The sequence below is a fragment of the Sapajus apella genome, unplaced genomic scaffold (genome assembly GCF_009761245.1).
Source record: "Sapajus apella isolate SASKATOON/1434 unplaced genomic scaffold, GSC_monkey_1.0 scaffold25, whole genome shotgun sequence".
NCBI lineage: Eukaryota > Metazoa > Chordata > Mammalia > Primates > Cebidae > Sapajus > Sapajus apella.
Window position 1 is genome coordinate 16,116,593 of NW_022436965.1, and position 17,384 is coordinate 16,133,976.

At 38.6% G+C, this 17,384-nt stretch overlaps 1 protein-coding gene and 1 pseudogene across 1 annotated transcript in view; one reads left to right on the top strand and one right to left on the bottom strand.

Moving 5' to 3' along the window:
* RABGAP1L (RAB GTPase activating protein 1 like) overlaps positions 1-17,384 on the bottom strand; it is a 718,780-nt gene that overhangs the window by 693,236 nt on the left and 8,160 nt on the right. The window lies entirely within an intron of this gene.
* LOC116560327 lies at positions 10,767-10,973 on the top strand (annotated as a pseudogene).

Sequence of the window (17,384 nt, forward strand, 5' to 3'; positions counted from 1 at the left end):
GAAATACAGAGAACACCACAAAGATATTCGTCAAGAAGAGCAACCCCAAGGCACATAATCGTCAGATTCAGCAGGGTTGAAATGAAGGAGAAAATACTAAGGGCAGCCAGAGAGAAAGGTCGGGTTACCCATAAAGGGAAGCCCATCAGACTCACAGCAGATCTCTCAGCAGAAACCCTACAAGCCAGAAGAGAGTGGGGGCCAATATTCAACATCCTTAAAGAAAAGAACTTTCAACCCAGAATCTCCTATCCAGCCAAACTAAGCTTCATAAGTGAAGGAAAAATGAGATTTCGTCACCACCAGGCCAGCTTTACAAGAGCTCCTGAAAGAGGCTCTACACATATAAAGGAACAACAAGTACCAGCCACTCCAAAAACATGCCAAAAGGTAAAGAGAATCAACACTATGATGAATCTGCATCAACTAAAGGGCAAAACACCCAGCTAGCACCAAAATGGCAGTATCAAATTCGCACATAACAATATTAACCCTAAATGTAAATGGACTAAATGCCCCAATCAAAAGACACAGACTGGCAAATTGTATAAAAAGCCAAAATCCATCGGTGTGCTGTATCCAGGAAACCCACCTCACATGCAAGGATACACAAAGGCTCAAAATAAAGGGATGGAGGAAGATTTACCAAGCAAATGGAGAGCAAAAAAAAGCAGGAGTTGCAATTCTCATCTCTGATAAATTAGACTTTAAAGCAACAAAGATCATAAGAGACAAAGAGGGACATTACATAATGGTAAAAGGATCAATGCAACAAGAAGAGCTAACGATCCTAAATATATATGCACCCAATACAGGAGCACCCAGATACATAAGGCAAGTTCTTAATGACTTACAAAGAGACTTAGACTCCCACACAATAATAGTGGGAGACTTTAACACCCCATTGTCAATATTAGACAGATCAACCAGACAGAAAATTAATAAGGATATCCAGGACTTGAACTCAGACCTGGACCAAGCAAACCTAATAGGCATTTACAGAACTCTCCACCCCAAATCCACAGAATATACATTCTTCTCAGCACCACATCACACCTACTCTAAAATTGACCACATAATTGGGAGTAAATCACTCCTCAGCAAATGCAAAAGAACGGAAATCGTAACAAACGGTCTCCCAGACCACAGTGCAATCAAGGTAGAACTCAGAATTCAAAAACTAACCCAGAACCACACAGCTTCATGGAAACTGAACAACTTGCTCTTGAATGTTGACTGGATAAACAATGAAATGAAGACAGAAATAAAGATGTTCTTCGAAACCAACGAGAATGAAGACACAACATACCAGAATCTCTGGGACACATTTAAAGCAATCTCTAGAGGAAAATATATAGCAATAAGTGCCCACATGAGAAGCAAGGAGAGATCAAAAATTGACACCGTATCGTTAAAACTGAAAGAGCTAGAGGAGCAAGATCAAAAAAACTCAAAGTCTAGCAGAAGACAAGAAATAGCTAAGATCAGAGCAGAACTGAAGGAGATAGAGACACAAAAAACCCTTAAAAAAATCAATAAATCCAGGAGCTGGTTTTTTGAAAAGATCAACAAAATAGACAGACCACTAGCCAGATTAATAAAAAAGAAAAGAGAGAATAACCAAATTGATGCAATAAAAAACGATAAAGGGGATATCACCACAGATTTCACAGAAATTCAAACCAACGACAGAGATTATTACAAACTCTATACACATAAAGTAATAAACCTGGAAGAAATGGATAAATTCCTGGACACTTGCCTCCTCCCAAGCCTAAACCAGGAAGAAGCCGAAACCCTGAACAGACCCATAACAAGGTCTGAAGTTGAGGCAGCAATTAAGAGCTTACCACCCAAAAAAAGCCCAGGTCCAGACGGGTTCACAGCCGAATTCTACCAGACATAAAAAGAGGAGCTGGTACCATTCCTTCTGAAACTATTCCAAACAATACAAAAAGAGGGAATTCTTCCCAAATCATTTTATGAGACCAACATCATCCCGATTCCAAAACCCAGCAGAGACTCAACAAGAAAAGAAAACTTCAGGCCAATATCCATGATGAACATAGATGCAAAAATCTTCAATAAAATACTGACAAGCCGTTGCAACAGCACATCAAAAAGCTTATCCACCATGATCAAGTAGGCTTCATCCGGGGGATGCAAGACTGGTTCAACACACACAAGTCTATAAAGGTAATTCACCACATAAACAGAACCAAAGACAAAAATCACATGATTATCTCAATTGATGCAGAGAAAGCCTTTGACAAAATTCAACGGCCCTTTATGCTAAAAACCCTCAATAAGCTAGGTATTGATGGAACGTATCTCAAAATAATAAAAGCTATTTATGACAAACCAACAGCCAATATCATACTGAATGGGCAAAAACTGGAAGCATTCCCCTTGAAATGTGGCACCAGACAAGGATGCCCTCTCTCACCACTGCTATTCAATATAGTATTAGAAGTTCTAGCCAGAGCAATCAGGCAAGAAAAAGAAATAAAGGGCATTCAAATAGGAAAGGAGGAAGTCAAGTTGTCTCTATTTGCAGATGACATGATTGTATATCTAGAAGACCCCATCGTCTCGGCCCCAAACCTCCTGAAACTGATAAGCAAGTTCAGCAAAGTCTCAGGATTCAAAATCAATGTGCAAAAATCACATGCATTCCTATACACCAATAACAGACTTAAAGAGAGCCAAATCAAGAACAAACTTCCGTTCACAATTGCCACAAAGAGAATAAAATACCTGGGAATACAACTAACAAGGAACGTAAAGGACCTCTTCAAGGAGAACTACAAGCCACTGCTCAACGAAATAAGAGAGGACACAAACAGATGGAGAAACATTCCATGTTCATGGTTAGGAAGAATCAATATCGTGAAAATGGCCATACTGCCCAAAGTAATTTACAGATTCAATGCTATCCCCATCAAGCTACCAATGACCTTCTTCGCAGAACTGGAAAAAACCACCTTAAACTTCATATGGAACCAAAAGAGAGCCCACGTAGCCAAGTCAATTCTAAGCAAAAAGAACAAAGCGGGGGGCATCACACTACCGGACTTCAAACTTTACTACAAGGCTACAGTAATCAAAACAGCATGGTACTGGTACCAAAACAGAGATATAGACCTATGGAACAGAACAGAGGTCTCGGAGGCGACACAACATATCTACAACCATCTGATCTTTGACAAACCAGACAAAAACAAGCAATGGGAAAAGGATTCCCTGTTTAATAAATGGTGTTGGGAAAGCAGGCTAGCCACGTGCGGAAAGCAGAAACTGGACACCTTCCTGACACCTTACACTAAAATTAACTCCGGATGGATTAAAGACTTAAACATAAGACCTAACACCATAAAAACCCTAGAAGAAAATCTAGGCAAAACCATTCAGGCCATAGGTGTAGGCAAGGACTTCATGACCAAAACACCAAAAGCATTGACAACAAAAGCCAAAATAGACAAATGAACCTAATCAAACTCCACAGCTTCTGCACAGCAAAAGAAACAGTCATTAGAGTGAATCGGCAACCAACAGAATGGGAAAAAATTTTTGCAGTTTACCCATCTGACAAAGGGTTGATATCCAGAATTTACAAAGAACTAAAACAGATTTACGAGAAAAAAAACAAACAAGCCCATTCAAAAGTGGGCAAAGGATATGAACAGACACTTCTCAAAAGAAGACATACATGAGGTCAACAAACATATGAAAAAATGCTCATCATCACTGGTCATCAGAGAAATGCAAATCAAAACAACATTGAGATACCATCTCACGCCAGTTAGAATGGCGATCATTAAAAAATCTGGAGACAACAGATGCTGGAGAGGATGTGGAGAAATAGGAACACTTTTGCACTGTTGATGGGAGTGTAAATTAGTTCAACCATTGTGGAAGACAGTGTGGCGATTCCTCAGGGACCTAGAAATAGAAATTTCATTTGACCCAGCAATCCCATTACTGGGTATATATCCAAAGGATTTCAAATCGTTCTACTATAAGGACACGTGCACACGAATATTCATTGCAGCACTGTTTACAATAGCAAAGACCTGGAACCAACCCAAATGCCCACCGACGATAGACTGGATAGGGAAAATGTGGCACACACACACACCATGGAATATTATGCAGCCATCAAAAACGATGAGTTTGGGTCCTTTGTAGGGACATGGATGAACCTGGAAACCATCATTCTCAGCAAACTGACAGAAGAGCAGAAGATCAAACACTGCATGTTCTCACTCATAGGCGAGTGTTGAACAATGAGAACGCACGGACACAGGGAGGGGAGCACTACACACTGGGATCAGTTGGGGGGAAATAGGGGAGGGACGGTGGCGGGTGGGGAGCTGGGGAGAGATAGCAAGGGGAGAAATGCCAGATGTAGGTGATGGGGAAGAAGGCGGCAAATCACACTGCCACATGTGTACCTATGCAACAATTATGCATGTTCTTCACATGTACCCCAAAACCTAAAATGCAATAAAATAAATGGGAAAAAAAATAAAAATAAAAATAAATAAATAAATAAATAAACAAATTGTATCTACAAATCTCACCTAATCTTTATGTGAAGTACATAGATTTTTCAGGGTATATAAAGATGAACACAATAATATATGCCTTAAAGGGGCTCACAGTCTAATAGGTAAGAGATAAAAAGGTAGTTATTAAAACTCAGTGTTATTATGCATGCTGTTATGAAACTACAGAGACACACAATTCTAAAACACATGCATATAAAAAAAGCTTTAGAAAAATATTACAACATGTTCACAGAAGTTATTTCTGGTTTTCTATAATAAATATAAATAACTTAGTGGGGAAAAAAATTTCTTAAGAAACTTTAAATAGCCATACTGAGAAAGGCAACATGAAAAAAATCAAAATAGTTGATGTATTTGTTAGGGAAACACATATTTGCAGTTCTAATTTTTTAAATCCTACACTGCTGTAGAGTTGTTCGGGGGGGAAATAAAAGTTTTAAATGCTAACAAAGGTTCATTCAAGTGGGTAGAGAGAATGGGATGGGAGGCAGGACCTTCAGAAGCTTGAGTGTGGAAATACTCAGACTCAGAATTATGTCCCAACTCCAAAAGCTTGAAAAATGGCTCACTGTATAAACTATAATTTATGATTTATGGGTCTAGTCTTTTCACTTCACCTTTTGACTAAAACCTACAGCCAGCCCTTTTCCCCGAGATCCAGTGTTTAATAACCTCTATAGTTGGAAAGCTGTTCTTTAACCAAAGTATTTTATTATAATCTCAATTTCCTGTTCTAGGAATTGAAGGTGTGGGAAAGACAGGAACCACTTCAACTTAGAAATTTTACAGTCTGAAAACTACTATTAAGGTCACTTATTAACTATGTCTCTATCAACATAAAAAGAAATTCCACTAATTCTGGTAATTAGCTTAGAAAGCCTATGCTTCATCTCCTTAATGCATATTTCATTTTCTTTTCCCTGAATCGCCTCAGTTTCTTCCCATATCCCTGAAACTACACAGCTAAACCCAATTATTTAATATGAAGCTAATTAGGGTTAAGTAAAGCAAGTGGTTACTCATCAGTCCATGGAGGACACAGTTATATTAATTCATCCCAAATTTGCTTTTTAACATGATCTGTATTACTTACTCACCCATCTGCATCAGAACTTATACTACCGGACCACTGTAACTGTCAGATCTCCAGAGGATTTCCTCTATCCTGAAATTTATTATCATTTATATTTCTCCCTCATTTATGGTTTTTATTTTAAAATATTGTCTTAAATTAGGGAGGGAGTACAGTATAGTAGTGGTTAAAGACATGAAGTAGCAGACACTCTTTGTTACCTATATAATAATTCCTACCCACCTCCCTTCTTTCTGTTGGCAGAGCCCTTAACTGTTTAGGTTATCTCTCTTACTGCCATGTGCTCAGGAATAGTGACTTTACACACTCATACTCTGTCTTCACAGCCCTATTTGTAATGGTGGTTACAGTCCCTTGGCATCTGCGGGAGCCTGATTCCAGGATCCCCCATGGAAACCAAAATCCACAGATGATCAAGACCCTTGTATTAAGGTAGTAGTAGCTGGGCACAGTGGCACATGCACGTAGTCCCAGCTATTCATGGGGCCGAAGTGAGAGAATCACCTGAGCATAGGAATTCAAGACCAACCTGGGCAATACAGCAAGACTTCATCTCTTAAAAGAAATTCAAATAAAATAATATGGCTTAGTATTGGCATATAACCTACGCACATCCTAAGGTTAAACTACTTTTCTGGTATTAATTGAAGCAAAAAAGAACCTAATAGAAAAGAGTTTACATTTCAGTTCTGCCACTTATAAACCATTTCTTATAGGACAAGCTACTCAATTTCCTTGTATCCTCTGTTTTATCATTTGTGAATTAAATGTAAGAAAAGTACCCACTTCATATATCGATCTTAAGTGAAATAATGCAGGTAAAGCATGAAACAAGTACCAAAGACTGTTTTTATAATTATTATCAAGACTGAATACATGAACACAAATAAGCCAAATTTGAAAACACAACAAAAAATATATATTATTCAGGGGCTAACGGGTACTATTTTCACAAAATAAAAGTACAACTTGACCAGTTATGGTGGCTCATTCCTGTAATCCTAGCATTTTAGGAGACTGAGGCAGGAGGATAACTTAAGCCCAGGAATTTGAGACCAGCTTGGGGAACAAAGCGAGATCCCGTCTCTACAAAAAATATGAAAAATTAGCCAGGCAAGGTGGCATGTGCCTTCAGTTCCAACTACTTGAGAGGCTAACGCAGGAAGATCCCTTGAGCTCAGGAGTTCAAGGTTGCAATGAGCTGTGATCACACTATTACACTCCAAGGTAAGTAATGGAGTAAGCTCTTGTCTCCAAAAAAAGTACAACTTAAGCAAACTTAATCAATTATGGCTTTCAAATTTTAGTTAATGGAGAAAATAGCAAGTTTCCACTTGTCATAATTACAGGCATCACTATCATTGTATCATTATTCTAGCACTAATGAAAGACCTCAAGAACAGATAAAGCAGCAGTAAAGGGTGCTAAGAAATGACAGTGTGGTCACATCAACTAGCCCAAAGTTACATCAGTGGAGTTGGGGTTCAAATCAGGTCAGTCTGGCTCTAGAACAACTGTTTTCTGCTACCTCCAAATCCTGTGTGTGTGTTTTCACTAAACTATTTTGTTGTTTATAGATCTGAATTGGAAGCTATTCCTATACAGGATCAGTACCCTGAACTTAGCAACTGACATAAAAATATCCCTTATGGAAATCTCAAACAAATTCTTTCTTTCTTTCAGGAAGAAGACTCTTAAGAATATGCATTATAAAACATGTTTCAATAACATTATTTTAAAAATATTTGCTCCGGCATACTCTTGATATCACCAAGGAATCCATTCTGAGACCTTAACAAATATCCAAATTCCTGAATACTACTAACATATTATTTTCTACTTTATGCATACATAAGATGAAAAAGTTACATTGAACAACAAATTGATAGGCTTATACAGGGCTTGCTCTGTACCAGCTATTCCCAAAGTGTGGTCCCTGGACCCCAGAAGTCCCCCAAAGCAATCTGGGGGTCAAAACAACTTTCCTAATAATACCAAGACATTATTTGTTTTTTTCACTGTGCTAATGTGATGGTGCAAAAGCAATGGTGGGTAAGATTGCTGGTGTCTTAACACAAATGAAATAGCAGCACCAAAGTATACTGGTACTCACTATACAACCATATATGCTCAGCAGAAAAGCATACGCACGCGTGTGTGGTGCTTAAGACTTAAGTCTTTAATGAAATAGTAAAAATTGTCTCCAACCTTTAGAGCACATACCTTTTTAACATTCTACGTGACAAAGTAGGAAATACAGAAAGTATTTCCACTACACACCAAAGTATAATAGTTTTCAGAAGAAAATGCACTTCTGCAATGGTTTGAGTAGCAAGTTAAATTAACCACTTTCTTCACAGAATACCATCCTTACTTTAAAGAACAGGTGACAAACTATAGTTATAAGGACCTGGGTATTTGGAAGACATGCTCTCCAAATGGTAGAAGATAAGACAGTCACCTCGAAGAAAACAACTGACAGTATTTGCTGTTAATAATGAAATGTGAGCTTTCAAGTAAAAATTAGCTTAGCCTGAGGCAAGAGGATCACTTGAGCCCAGGAACTTGAGTACAGCCTGGGCAACATAGAAAGACCCTGTCTCATAAAAAAATAATAATTAGCTTAACAGCCTCATGCTACTTAAAATTCTTTTCTGGGGTGTTTTGTTTTGTTTTTGTTTCTTTTTAAGTTTTAGAATACATGTGTAGAACGTGCAGATTTGTTACATAGGTATACGTGTGCCATGGTGGTTTGCTGCACCTACCAACCTATCATCTAGGTTTTAAGTCCTGCATGCATTAGCTATTTGTCCTAATGCTCTCCCTCCCCTCTCCCCCCAACCCCCAACAGGCCCCAGTGTGTGATGTTCCCCTCCCTGTGTCCATGTGTTCTCACTGTTCAACTCCCACTTATGAGTGAGAACACGTGGCGTTTGGTTTTCTGTTCCTGTGTTAGTTTGCTGAGAATGTTGGCTTCCAGCTTCACCCGTGTCCCTGCAAAGGACATCACCTCATTCTTTTTTATGGCTGCGTAGTATTCCATGGTACATATGTGCCACATTTTCTTTATCCAGTCTATCATTGATGGGCATTTGGGTTGGTTCCAAGTCTGCTTGCTATTTATTGTAAATAGTGCTGCAGTAAACATACCTATGCATCTGTCCTCATGGCAGAATGATTTTTTTTGGGTATATACCCAGTAATGGGATTGCTGGGTCAAATGGTACTTCTGGTTCTAGATCCTTAAGGAATTGCCACACTGTCTTCCACAATGGATGAACTAATTGATACTCCCACCAACCATCTCAGCCCAAAAACTCTTTAAGCTGATAAGCAATTTCAGCAAAGTCTCAGGATACAAAATCAATGTCCAAAGATCACAAGCATTCCTATACACCAACAACAGACAAGCAGAGAGCTAAATCAGGAGTGAATTCCCATTCACAATTGCTAAAAAGAATAAAATACCTAGGAATACAACTTACAAGGGATGCGAAGGACCTCTTCAAGTAGAACTACAAACCACTGCTCAAGGAAATAAGAGAGGGCACAAACAGATGGAAAAGCATTCCATGCTCATGGATAGGAAGAATCAGTATCATAAAAATGACCATACACCCAAAGAAATTTATGGATTCAATGCTATTCCCATCAAGCTACCATTGACTTTTTTCGCAGAATTAGAAAAAACTACTTTAAATTTCACAGGGAAGCAACAAAGACCCTGTAAGACAATCCTAAGCAAAAAGAAGAAAGCTGGAGGCATCACACTACCTGACTTCAAACTATGCAAGACTACAGTAACCAAAACAGCACGGTACTGGTACCAAAACAAATATATAGACCAATGGAACAGAACAGAGACTCAGAAATAACACCACACATCTACGACCACTGATCTTCGACAAAACAACAATGTGGAAAGGATTCCCTATTTAATAAATGGTGCTGGGAAAACTGGCTAGCCATATGCAGAAAACTGAAACTGGACCCCTTCCTTATACCTTACACAAAAATTAACTCAAGATGGATTAAAAACTGAAATGTAAAACCCAAAATCATAATAACCCTAAGAGAAAACCTAGGCAATGCCATTCAGGATACAGGCATGGGCAAAGACTTCATGACTAAAGCACCAAAAGCAATTGTAACAAAAGCCAAAAATGATAAACGGGATCTAATTAAACTAAAGAGCTTCTGCACAATAAAATGAACTATCATCAGAATGAACAGGCAACCTACAAAATGGTAGAAAATTTTTGCAACCTACCCATCTGACAAAGATCTAATATCCAGAATATACAAGGAACTTAAATTTACAAGGAACTTAAATTTACAAGAAAAAAAATTTGCCCATCAAAAAGTGGGCAAAGGATATGAATAGACACTTTTCAAAAGAAGACATTTATGCAGGCAACAAACATTAAGAAAAGAAGCTCAACATCACTGGTCATTGGAGAAATGCAAATCAAAACCACAATAAAATACCATCTCACATCAGTTAGAATGGTGATTATTAAACATGCTGGCAAGGCTGTGGAGAAATAGGAACACTTTTAAACTGTTGGTTTTGTTTTGAGAGAGGGTCTCACACTGTTGCCCAGGCTGGAGTGCAGTGGTATTATCTTAGCACACTGTAACCTCCACCTCCTGGGTTCAAGCAATTCTCCCTCTTCAGCCTCCAGAGTAGCTGGGATTACAGGCACCCACCACAATGCCCAGCTAATTTTTTTTATTTTTAGTGGAGACAAGGTTGCAACATGTTGGTCAGACTGGTCCCACACTTCTGACCTCAAATGATCTGCCTGCCTCACCCTCTCAAAGTGCTAGTATTACAGGCATAAGCCACTGTGCCCAGCCCTTAGAAGTCTTTTCTGATGACATTGATGGCAATATTAACAAATGTTGACTTTTTTTTTATTTTGAGACAGAGTCTCGCTCTGTTAACATGCTGGAATGCAGTGTTGCGATCTGAGCTCACTGCAAGCTCTGCCACCCAGGCTCAAGCAATTCTCCTGCCTCGGCCTCCCGAGTAGTTGAGATTACAGGCATGCGCCACCATGTCCAGCTAATTTTTGTATTTTTAATAGAGACAGGGTTTCAGCTTTGCGCAGTGGCAATATCGTAGTCAATGGGGTTTATCCAAGGTGCGATTATTGCTAATTGAGACAGGGTTTCACCATCTTGGCCAGGATGGTCTCAATCTCCTGACATTGTGATACACCCAGCTTGGCCACCCAAAGTACTGGGATTACAGGCACCAGTGGCCACCAAGCTGGTCACTTTTTTTTTTTTTTTTTTCCTTAAAAAGGGTCTCCCTCTGTTGCCCAGGCTGGAGTACACTGGTGCCACGTTTGCTCACTGCAACCTCTGCCTCCTAGGCTCAAGTGATCCTCCCGCCTTAGCCTCCCAAGCAGTTGGAGTTACAGGCATCTACCATCATGCCTGGCTAATTTTTTTTTTGTATTTTTTGTAGAGATGGGGTTTCACTATGTTGCCCAGGTTGATCTTGAACTCCTGAGCTCAGGCGATCTGCCTGTCTCGACTTCCCAGAGTGTTGGGATTACAGGCATGAGCCACCATGCCCAGGTGGCCTTCTTTATATTGTATAATAAAATGTGTCAATATTGTAAAGAGCTACATAAATCAGTGAACCAATGCCTTACAAATAACCATTATAAAATTATGTATAGATAAAAGATCCATTCAAACTGCAAGACAGACCAGCAGATTTTAAACATAACAGATTACAAAAAGTTCATTAATGTGATGCAAAATTTCACATGGCAACTTCATATAACCATTAATAAACTACCAACTGTAGAATTCTAGTGTGGTATGAAAGAATGAAAGACAAGTATTGATATTATGTTAAAAGGCTATTAAAATACTCCTCCCTTTACAAGCTACATATGAGGCCAGGTTTTCTTTGCATACTTCAACCCAAACAGCATACTACAATGGAGTGAATGCAGTAACAAATATAATTTGTCTGTCTTCTATGAAGTCAGACATTACAGAGGTTTGCAAAATGTAAAACATGTTATCTTCTCGTTAAATTGTTTTGTTTTGGAAATTGTTACTTTTCATTAAAAATAAGTTATTTAATCCCAGCACTTTGGGAGGCCGAGGCGGGTGGATCACGAGGTCAAGAGATCGAGACCATCCTGGTCAGCACGGTGAAACCCCGTCTCTACTAAAAATGCAAAAAATTAGCTGGGCATGGTGGTGCGTGCCTGTAATCCCAGCTACTCAGGAGGCTGAGGCAGCAGAATTGCCTGAACCCAGGAGGTGGAGGTTGCGGTGAGCCGAGATCGCGCCATTGCACTCCAGCCTGGGTAACAAGAGCGAAACTCCGTCCCAAAAAAAAAAAAAAAAAAAGTTATTTAGGCTAGGTGCACTGGTTCATGCCTGTAATCCCAGCACTTTGGGAGGCCAAGGCGGGTGAATCACTTTAGATCAGGAGTTCAAGACCAGCCTGGTCAACATAGTGAAACCCCATCCCTACAAAAATACAAAAAGTAGCCAGGCATGATGGCAGGTACCTGTAATCCCAGCTACTCAGGAGGCTGAGGCAGGAGAATTCCTTGATCCCAGGAGTCGGAGATTGCAGTGAGCCGAGATTATGCCACTGCACTCCAGCCTGGGCGACTGAGTGAGACTCCGTCTCAAAAAAAAAAAAAAATTGGCAGGGCATGGTAGCACCTGCCTGCAGTTCCTACTCAGGAGGTTAAGGTGGGAGAATCACTTGAGCCCGTCAGGCAGAGGTTACAGTGAGCCGAGATTGTGCCACTGTACTCCAGCCTAGGCAGCAGAGTAAGACTCTGTCTATCCCCACTAAAATAAATAAATAAATAGCCAAAAAAGCCTGTAGTCGAAAACGAAAACAGTAACTTGCAATACAATGTGATCAGTATGACAACAAAAAGGAAAATAGTAATGCTCTAAAAGCACAAATGAGAGATTTTTAACAGAGACCACAGTCTCAATAAAGGCTTTATAAGATGTTATCTATACTCAGACCCCAACTTCATGCCACCCAGAACAGAAAGATGACATGGTTCATGCTCTCTAAAAATTCTTGGTGCCCAAATGGTTAAGAACCACTAACTCTGGTATCTTACATAAGTAATTTCTAGCTACAGTTATATAACACTGTACAGAACAATGTCTAGTATTCTATAATCTGCAGGTCTATATGTGTCATATACATATAAGAAAATTAAATCTATGGTTATTCAAAGCCTTTTAGAAATCAATCATGCTGAAAATAATTTGATAACTGTACTAACTTTATCCTCTGGTTTTCATTCGATTTCATATTTTTTAAATCTTCATAATATAAATACTTTAATGTCTTCATAAATTTACTGTAGAGGATACTCAGATAGCCAGTAAAAGCATTATTTCCACATATGCCTATGAGGGTGTTTCCCAGACTGCCATTTGAATCAGTAGACTGAGTCAGAAAGAACCACCTTTACCCAGCGTGGGCAGGCACCATCCAATCTGCTGGGGATAAAATAAAGCAAAAAAGCAGAGGAAGGGTAAATTCACTCCCTTGCTCTCTGTTCTGGAGCTCAGACTTTTGTCTTTCTTGTCCTCAGACCTCAGAACTCCCGGTTCTCCAGCCTTTGGACTCCAGGACCTGCATCAGCAGCCCCCTAGTTTTTCAGCCTTCAGCCTCCAATTGAGAGTTATTTTGCAAAAACCTCAATTACTTTTGTACCAACCTTCTTTTCTACTCTCTATTCATCTGTTTCACCAATAAGACTCTCAGCTCTTCAACAATCTCCTCATCTCTGCTTCTCTAGCACAAAACCCATATTCTACCTTATAAATAAATGCTTGTGGACAAAAACAATGACAGAGAATGAAACCAACTGTATAAAAAGCCATAAAGTTGTAACACTACATAAAATTGGCCTTTCATATACATAATAATATTAAGTTTCTTCTCAAAATGCACACTCAGGAAATCCAAATTTAAGAGGAAACCGTAAGAAATGCATTAAGAACCAAGTACGTAATAACATAATATTAAGCCATTTCACCCATCCCATCCTCTAAAAAATCTTTTTAACTTGGCTGGGGGGTCGGGGGAAGCAAAAAAACCAATAGCTGCATTTTACTCAGATAATTATACATTTATGTTCAACCTAAGCGCAACTGACATTTAAAGAATAGTGTTTGTTAAAATAGTTTAAAGAAGTAAACATTGATTCTGTAATAAAACCATAAAACCCCTAGAAGAAAATACAGAAGAAAAGCTCCCTGATATTGTTTGGCCTTGGCAATGATATTGGTGGATACTACACCTAAAGCTCAAACAACAAAAGTAAAAATAAACAAGTAGGACTACATCAAACTAAAAAGCTTCTGCAAAACAAACAACAAAATGAAAAGGCAGCCTATGGACTGGGAGAAAATATTTGCAAACTATATATCTAGTAAAGGGTTAACATCCAAAATACACAAGAACTCTCGCAACTCAACAGCAAAAACAAAACAAAATAACCCAATTAAAAAATGGGCAAAGAAACTGAATAGACATTTTTCCAAAGAACACATACAAATGGCCAACAGGCATATGAAAAAGCACTGAAAACATCCCTAATTATCAGGGAAAAGCAAATCAAAACCACAATGAGCTATCACCTCATACCTGTTCAGATGGCTATCATTAAAAAGACAAGAGATAACAAGTGTTGGCAAAAGTGTGGAGAAAAGGAAACCCTTGCAAACTGTTGCTGAAAATGTAAATTGCTTCACAGACATTATGGAAAATGGTATAGAAGTTCCTCAAAACATTAAAAATAGAACCACTTATGACCCAGCAATCCCTCTGCTGGGTATACACCCAAAGAAACTGAAATCAGCACCTTATAGAGATATATGCCTTCACGTATTCATTGCAGCATTATTCACAATAGCCTAGATTATGGGAACAATCTAAGTTGTCTATTGGCAGATGAACAGATAAAATATTTGTGGCATATACATAAGGGAATATTATTCAGCCTTAAAAAAAAAAAAAGATACTGTCATTTGGGACAACATAGATGAAACTGGAGGACATTATGTTAAATGAAGTAGGCCAGACATAGAAAGAAAAATAATACGTCATCCATTTATATGTGAAATCCTTTCTTTAAAAGCTGAATACATAGAAACAGAGTACAACCACAGTTATCAGGGGAAAGGAGGGGGACAAAATGGGAATAAGTAGGTCAAAGCGTACAAACTTCCAGTTATGCAGAATGAATGTCTAGAGAGCTAATGCACAGCATAAGGACTATAATTATTAATATTGTATAGTATACTTAAAATTTGCTAAGACAGTACATTTTAGATGCTCATACTACAAACAATTTTTTAAATTATGGAAGGAGATGGACAGGTTCATTTGCTTAACTGTAGTAATCATTTCATGATTTTGTATCTGTATGTTTTGTATAGGTATATCAAAACATCAAGACGTATACATTAAACATACACAATTTTAAAAAAGGACAAAGGGGGAATGGTAATTATTAATGGTCTAAGCTAAAATAAAATCAGAAAACTCTTTTGGGTACATCTAGCTAATCTGAGGATATTCTAATAGGAAAAAAAAAGTAACCCATAACAGAGACTCATAGATTATTGATGCTGGAAGGATCTTATAGGTTACCTGTTATTTACATATACTCCTCCTCATTGCAGAAAGAATTCAAGCTACTAGAGACCATCTGATCCACTTTTTATTGAATACACCCCTACATTTCTGCAGTCCTCTACCTTTCACTCACAGATCCCTTGACCCCACACAAAATTTGTCTTCTACTCTATAGATAACTTTTCAAATATTCATTTTTTTCAACTTATTTCATAGAATTACTGATTACAAACCAAAATATGTGTGCAAGATTTCAAAGATTTCTTTGGTGTCTCAAATATTATCCAATAAAATGAATATTCCGGAGACATTTGTGTGTTCTTTTGAAAATCTTATCTTTTTGATTCTCCTAACCACCCTAAGAAATATGCAAAGTAGGTAACATACTATTAAAGATGGTCAATATAGAGTAATAGCAGAGAGTCACTATAATACAGATTTAGAAGCAAGAGATAACTGCCTCTCATAAGTTATGTGATCTTAAGCAAGTTACTGAACCTCTCTAATCCTGCTTCCTCATCTGCAAACTGGAGATGATACTATAATCGTTCCTACCTCATATGGTTACTGTGAAGATTAGCTAGATAATGTACATTTTCTTATGCAATAACTTCCCTATGTAAACACTCAATATTAGCTCATCGTTACTGTGCAAAGAGGAGAAAAAAATTGTGCCCAAATCACTTATTCTCTCTGACTCTCACAGCAGCACTAGATCTACAACTAAGGTTCTGTGTTTTACCTACACTGTCTCCCGCAAAACCGCAAAAATGTTTATAGTTACTTGCAACTTAACGACTTTTTTTTTCCACCTTTGTACAACTGATAACAATGTCTAAAAGCCACTATTATCCTCCTCTAAGTGAAATTCTCAAATGTTTAAAAATTGCACATATGATCCCAACACTTTGGAAGGGCTGAGGAAGGAGGATTGCTTGAACCCAGGAGTTTGAGACCAGCCTGGGCAACATAGGGAGACTCCCATCAAAAAATTAGTAGAGTGTGGTGGTGTAGTACTGTAGTCCCACCAGCTACTCCAAAGACAAAGACTGGAGGACTACTTTGAGCCCAGGAGTTCAAGGCTGCAGTGAGCTACGACGGTGTCAATGCACTCCAGCCTGGGTGACAGAGAGAGACCCTGTCTCCAAAAAAAGGAAAAACAGAAAAATTGCTAAAGCTCTCTCTTCAGAAAAGTAAATTCTCAGTGGAACATAATGAAGTTAGCATGCAACACAATGAAATTTATATTCAAAATAGGAAGTATTAGATGAACTGATAAACTGATTTCTCTAACTTACTAGCTTATCTTTTTTTTTTTTTTTTTTTTTTTTTTTAATAGACAGGGTTTCACCATGTTGGTCAGGCTGGTCTTGAACTCCCGACCTCAGGTGATCCGCCCGCCTTGGCCTCCAAAGTGCTTGGATTACAGGCGTGAGCCACCACGCCCAGCCTACTTGCTCATCTTTAAAAAAAACTTTCTCTGGGCCAGGCACGGTGGCTCACCCCTGTAATCCCAGCACTTTGAGAGGCCGAGGCAAATGAGGTCAGGAGTTTGAGACCAGCCTGGCCAACACAGTGAAACTCCATCTCTACTAAAATACAAAAATTAGCCGGGCATGACAGCATGCACCTGTAGTCTCAGCTACTCAGGAGGCTGAGGCAGAAGAATCGCTTGAACCTGGGAGGCAGAGGTTGCAGTGAGCTGAGATTGCACCACTGCACTACAGCCTGGATGACAGAAGAAGACTTTCTCAAAAAAAAAAAAAAACAAACAAACCCTTTATCTGATATTTTCAAATGGTAGGGATGGCTAATTTATCTAGAGTTAGGGTAACTTCTAGAATATCGAAGGAAAAAAGGAATGGAGGGAAGAAGACATCAACTAAATTACCATTCGATACCAACGTGGTAATAGATCTGTGCACAGAAAGTCTAGGACAAATCAAAACATTACTCCAAATATGACCATGACCACAAGGCAAATATGAAAGATTTTAAATGAAAGAATACGGTTCATGAGATTTTTAAAAAATGGAAAAAAAGCAATAAATGAATGAGGTCT